The sequence below is a fragment of the Sinohyriopsis cumingii genome, unplaced genomic scaffold (genome assembly GCF_028554795.1).
Source record: "Sinohyriopsis cumingii isolate HCF-2022 unplaced genomic scaffold, ASM2855479v2 utg000229l, whole genome shotgun sequence".
In the NCBI taxonomy this organism is placed as follows: Eukaryota; Metazoa; Mollusca; class Bivalvia; order Unionida; family Unionidae; genus Sinohyriopsis; species Sinohyriopsis cumingii.
In genome coordinates this window covers 6,601,762-6,607,979 of record NW_028315879.1, presented here as the reverse complement: position 1 = coordinate 6,607,979, position 6,218 = coordinate 6,601,762, and the positions used below count along the sequence as shown (strand labels likewise).

Sequence of the window (6,218 nt, the reverse complement as noted above, 5' to 3'; positions counted from 1 at the left end):
TCGACGATCTTTAGGTAATGCATTACTCACTCTGTGATAAGGATGAAGGGATGTGTGTCTGTGTCTGTCTTTGTGGTGAATCTCTTTGGCTAGCTTGATAATTTAATGATAACACACAAAATATGTTAGACGATTTTCTTTATTCGCTGAGTCAGGATAATTCACATCGGTAAAACATAATAAGTTTATTGAGACAGAATTACTCTCTCTCTCTCTCTCTCTCTCTCTCTCTCTCTCTCTCATACATGGATAAATGATGATCAATATTCAGTGTCAGGGCCTTGCTGGCCAAAACAATGTTGTAGACATGATTTATTATGATTTCACTAGAAAAAAAATTAATGAATTTCCATGTATAAACAATATTTACATTTTTGTTAGAAAATGCCCGATAATTGTTATTCGGCAAATTCCGTCTGCACCTTTTCTTTAAAACAAGTCGGGATTCAGAGCTCACACACTTTACGGGGAAAAATCCGATTTTATTCTAACTAAAAGGAAATGTTCTCTTATAAAAACCGAGTGCCAGTCCAAGTTAACTGGCATCCGTCATTTGATTGACCACCATCCCTGTGGATAAAATGTTGATACATTATTACATTTTGTGTCAGTGAGTTAAGTTATTGTTAAAAGTATGCAGCAGCAAAACGTTTTTACCTGTATTTTTCCTTCTATATTTACAGTCAGTAGAAAGGAGCTTTATGTCTATTTCGTGTTACGAGGAGGATTTAAATCCTGGTTTGAATTTATAAATAGTACTTGTTGAAAAGAAGAAAGAAAAAAACTTTTCATTTTAGCTGTCTTTATCCCGCTGGGTCATTTACAGATACAACTATGTCACATATATCTACCTAGATTTGCAGAATTGTATCTCTTTGGTCAAAATGACGATGCCGATTGACAATAAAATTAGTGAAGATACAGAGAGAAAATCTAATACTTTTAAGACTGTACTAAGTAATGTTATCCCTTTGATAAAAAAAAGAAATAAATCACAACCACCAATAACAGTAACATCCTGAGGAAGGGCAATATATTACAAAGATTGTCACAAAGCCTGCATCAGAACAATGTTTACTGTATTTCTCAATTGCCAAACACGATAGTCATTTCAAATGCAATAAAAACTGACCATATTAGAACAATATGCTTTTAGAATGTATTAAAATGGGATTTGCTTCTCTGCAAATCAAATATCATGAAATCTTACCTTTCTTGCATTTGAGCTCGTGTTTTCCATTGGCCTTATGGTCATGTACAACTGTCACTTGTTGTTTGAGAGGTGTAGACAAGTCTGAAAGATTTAATGAGATATGCACATGTTTCTGTATTAAAAATAACTTCAGCTGATTAACTGCGTTGTTTTAATAATTTGCCAATTGGTCGAAATGTTAGAACAATTTTACCGTATGTTGGAAAGTCAGACAACCGGTATAGCACACAATGAAACGCTCGCTTTGCGCCTATCCTGTTTCATATTAATATCTTCAAACATATTTCTTATTTATTTATTTCTTTTTTTATTTATTTCTTTATTTATTTCTTTATTTCTTTATTTATTTATTTATCGATTTTAATATCTAACCTGATGATGTCACTTGGGACTGCCTTGTATCTTGGTCGACTTCATGCCATTTAAAGCCTGGAGGCAGAAACACGGAGTCAGCAAGACCAGAATACTCTGTAGAACAAGATAACGACAATTATTGATAGCGATAATAGCGTCCTTCAAAATGGACGAAAGCGACGAAAAACCAATATGCATTAACTGTTGATGCATGTTAAGTTTGTAGACGTTTACCTTACGCGTTGACATTGGTTGAGTTCTGCACCTGTAGAAGTACTAGATGTCACAATTATTAACATTTCTCGTTGTGGACATTTCTTGTCAAATATTTGTTGCATTATGAACGTATTATTAGGAACTTCATATTACAGTGTACATGCTGAAATATCTACTTACCCATATATGACTCAATGTCATTCGTCTTCTCTGTCATGGATCTTACTTTCGGTTCAAATCCAAGAACTTGTTTTACGTCTACACCAATGCCAGTGTTCCTCTATTTTGAAAAAGAAATAACTACATAACCGTTTTACCTAATTAGTTTGTAACCTATGGGACTGTATCCGCAGCAAATGAGTGGTTCTCATTAAACTACTTAGAATTTAAAGGTTAGCTTCAAGTTGTGAAACTTGTTTTACATATAAAGGAGTTGAATATAAAGATACGAATGCTGCAATATTAAAATTTAGTTCCTACATCAAAGCAAACTAGGAAGAAGAGGGAAATAAAAGTTGGTAAAAGATTATACATTTTAATGCCTCATCATGATCAGAAAGAACATTGCATTATAGTCTATTCGTTTTAGGGTCAATCATTAAAAAGTCTATACAAGAGACGAGATTTTTACGAAATCTTCATCCAAAACTCTCTAAAAGCGTTGAAGAAATTAAATTATGCAAATTTCCTTGAAAAAATGATGAATACAAGTATGATAAAACACTGTACAGTATAAATTGAATCATCTTTGATGAAATATCGTCATTTATTGCTTACATTTATTTGTAGTGTTGTGAATATTCGTCTGTTGCACTCAAAAAGTGTTTCAACTGCATGATGTGCATTGACACCAAGGACTCGCATAAAGGCACCTCGATATCGATTTCTGTAATAATAATAATGATAATAATAATAAAATAATAATAATAATAATAATAATAATAATAATAATAATGGATTATACTTTTTCAAGCATTTTAGGAAAGAAAGCAAAAATAGGGTTAAGAAAAGATTTTCGCTTCTGTGGTTCGTTAAAAATTAATGTTGTTCAATTGACTTTAGAAGGTCAATTACAGTGACCAAGGTTTCATGGGTGTCACACAGCTTAATCCATATATACAGTTACAATGCATTTTCTTTTCTGTCAATGGGTATAGTGCTAAAGAGGATACAGACTGGCCATGTGGCCATGAAGGACGAAAAAAAAATTCAAAGTTAATAACGAATATATATAAACATTGTGTCAGTACTTTCAAAATGGAAGAAGACAAAGATGAGCGAAATTATCTCTATTATGATAAGATAAGGCCCCTCGGCTAACTGCAGATAGAGGAATGTCACTCTCCAATTAGACATCATGTAAATTACAGAGAAATTTCAAAAGATAGAAATTAAGCAAATAGAAAAAATATTATTACATAAATCACAACTGTTTTACTCCATTCACAGTTTAGTAAATGTAGAAAAACTATATAGTATAGCACGATTCACGATAAAGATTCTACTTAAATATCTTAAAAGAACTATAGGTTATTGCAATTGCATACAGAATGCATTCACACCCAACACTTTTTTCGGTGGAAGTGAAGGAAGGTTCGATGTACCGAGAGAGATGTGTTCTCCAGATGTCGAGAAAATACTGTATTTTTCTCACGGCTACTCGCTTGGACACATATTCGTATTTCTCCATAACCTAACTGAAAGGTGGATAGGGAGATAGATTAAGAATAGGGGATTGGAAAATACCTCCACTGATCGATTCTTTCTTTACAATAGAATGTTATGGAAAGAATAAACAATAAATACATAGGCATATCAGCAGTACCTTCAAGTTCTATACTGTGCATTGTTTACATACTTTAGAGAAGAAACAGGATGATAAGGATTGAATATAGAAGACAGGATTATAAGAATTATAGTGGGGAAACATGATTATAGTAACTTGGAGGTTTCAGTGTAACAAATGAACACTTATACAAGTAAGCTGAAGAACAATATACATTGTTCATGCATTTTAACTGAGGAAAGACGGCAGCAAAAGCCGTGATGACTTTGTATCTCTTGTGAAAAATCTCCAGTTTTTACACGTACAAGTGTAAGTGATGGTCATTCCAAGACTGCTGGTTTATCTTGGGTTCTCAGGTTTCCTCCACCGTAAGTCACTTCACGCCCACACCTGGGCCACTGAGAGTGTGCTATATGAGTTATGTGAAGTTACTCTTCAACGCATGTAACAATAAGTGAACATGAAAAAGAAACAGCATTACCGTGGTCATCTTCACCTTCGCATTCTGCTCTAATTCTAGGGCTTTCACAAAGCGGTTGGCGCGCTTCCTTGGCCTTGACCGTAAGGGCCTGTTTTAAGACCTCCTTGGATACCGTTTGGGACTCTAGGCGGGTTAACGCGTTCTTATACATCTGTAAAACAGAAAGCAAGAAAGAAATTAAATTGTTTTAAAAGCATAACGAATCTCCATAATGTCCGTTAATCTAATCAGTTAATGCAACTGATGACCAATAGATTACAAATATAAGAAAACATTTTTTTCTGCCGACTTGTAGAATTATGAGATTACATCTCATCATCGTCGTTGTAGTCATTGTCATTATTATTATTATTATTACTATTATTATTATTATTATTATCGACATTATTGATGGTGTTTGTCATAAAAGAAAGTTAGGTACTAATGAATATACGTGATGAAAAATACTTCTACAAAAAAAATATTGCATTGAATGCATAGATGTACATGGTTACATGATACTAAAATTACAAAATTTTGCCTTGGCCGCCTGAAGAATACCTGTGCAGTAAAAACGTTTTTGTTGGAATGAACAAAGAAACAATATTGTTAAAACTTCTGTTCAATGCTCTAAGAAATGGCACTGTCTGTTTATCCAGATGAATATAGATATATAATATTCTCGTATTCTCACCCGCCGCCTGTCCTAGGTCTGTCCGTATGCCTGTATGTATGTTTTTCTGGTCTTCTTAAGGGTTTTTCTCAGAATGTTCAAAATCATCTTCTCCTCGGAACATAAAGAGAATCTGAAATGGAACATTTGTAAAGTATTTACCAAAATAAGGATGTTTTGAGAACATTTAAATAACTTGTAAGCCACTAGACAAATATATATCTAAGCTGTATGAAAAGAAACTAAAAGGAATTTCCAAATGTCACTAAACTTTGGGAAACATTTTAGGTTTTGCTTACAGAGGAATAAATATTCGGTCTTGTGTAGATCACTTACCATTACATCGCTTTTATTATCAATTAATTTCCAAGTTTAATTGATATAAAACTCAGCTTGAATCTTTGCAGTAAAAAAGAAACGTTGTAAATTTAAATTCTATTAAAAAGGAAACGAATTTATCCAAGCAGCAGATAAGCTTTAACATAATTTGGACACACGAATTCCATCCCATTTCAAACACCAGTCATCAAATATCTAGTTTTCTATTAATCAAACAGAACATCGATCAATATGTGCATGAAACGGAAGACGAAACCCTTGATTTCAAAAATAAAATTATAAAGAGTAGATTTCAAGACGTATGGTGCACTAGAACAAATTATACTGCCTATACTAACTCCCTTAAGATCTCTGGATGCGTCTAGGCATACAGAGACGTCCTTTTCGGCATCCAAATGTTGCATAGCAACACCATAAAAGAAGGAAGAGAAAGCTCTCGAGATGACAGGATAAACTGAAGTAACGAAAAGCAAGCGTTACAAATTGTAACCTTTGAATATTGAAAATAATAAATTAAATAAGTACAATTTAACTGTCAATCACCAAAGGTGATGTAGGAGGAGATATGTCAGATATACGTCAATTACTTGTAATATGTTACTATTGAGAGAGAGAGAGAGAGAGAGATGCTTTTTAATGGTGTTAGTTTTCCGGTTTCCATTATCTAAACTTTCACATTAATCTGTCATTATATATATTTATTTAGATCTATATAAATAAGAAATTAAACGGAACCTTTAAACTTGAGAGATGGAAAAAGAAATATGTCCTACAGTAGGAAAAGGAAAAGAGCACTTATTTTGCCAGTATTTCTTTGATTTCATTTGAAGCTACTTATGGTTGTCGGGTCATGCTGAAATAATCAAACACCATTCGTGTAATATAATGAAACCAATGCGTTCTTTTACAGAGCTCTATTTTGATGACTATGTAATGGAAATAATGACAACAATTTCTCTTTGATCTTGAGATTCATAATCAATTTAAATAATGATAATGCAAATGCACATGCCGAATCTCTTTTCCGACCTACTTACCATAAACAAAAGGTTAACTATTGATAGTAGCGTTTGGTTAGCTCAAATACCATGTAAATGGCGGGGGTAGGGGTCAATTTGTGAGGAAAGAGTCATCCAACCATTCATTTGCTTTCAAAATTATATAGTATTATTTATAA

General features: G+C 33.1%; 1 long non-coding RNA gene across 1 annotated transcript; it reads right to left on the bottom strand.

The window, feature by feature from the left end:
* Nucleotides 1–1,991: 1,991 nt before the first annotated feature.
* LOC149774489 (uncharacterized) lies at nucleotides 1,992–4,837 on the bottom strand. Its single transcript, XR_016416817.1, has 4 exons — nucleotides 4,724–4,837; nucleotides 4,051–4,201; nucleotides 2,561–2,669; nucleotides 1,992–2,063 (listed from the first exon to the last, which is right to left on the bottom strand). It is a non-coding gene; the product is annotated as an uncharacterized LOC149774489 (long non-coding RNA).
* Between the last annotated feature and the right edge of the window lie 1,381 nt (nucleotides 4,838–6,218).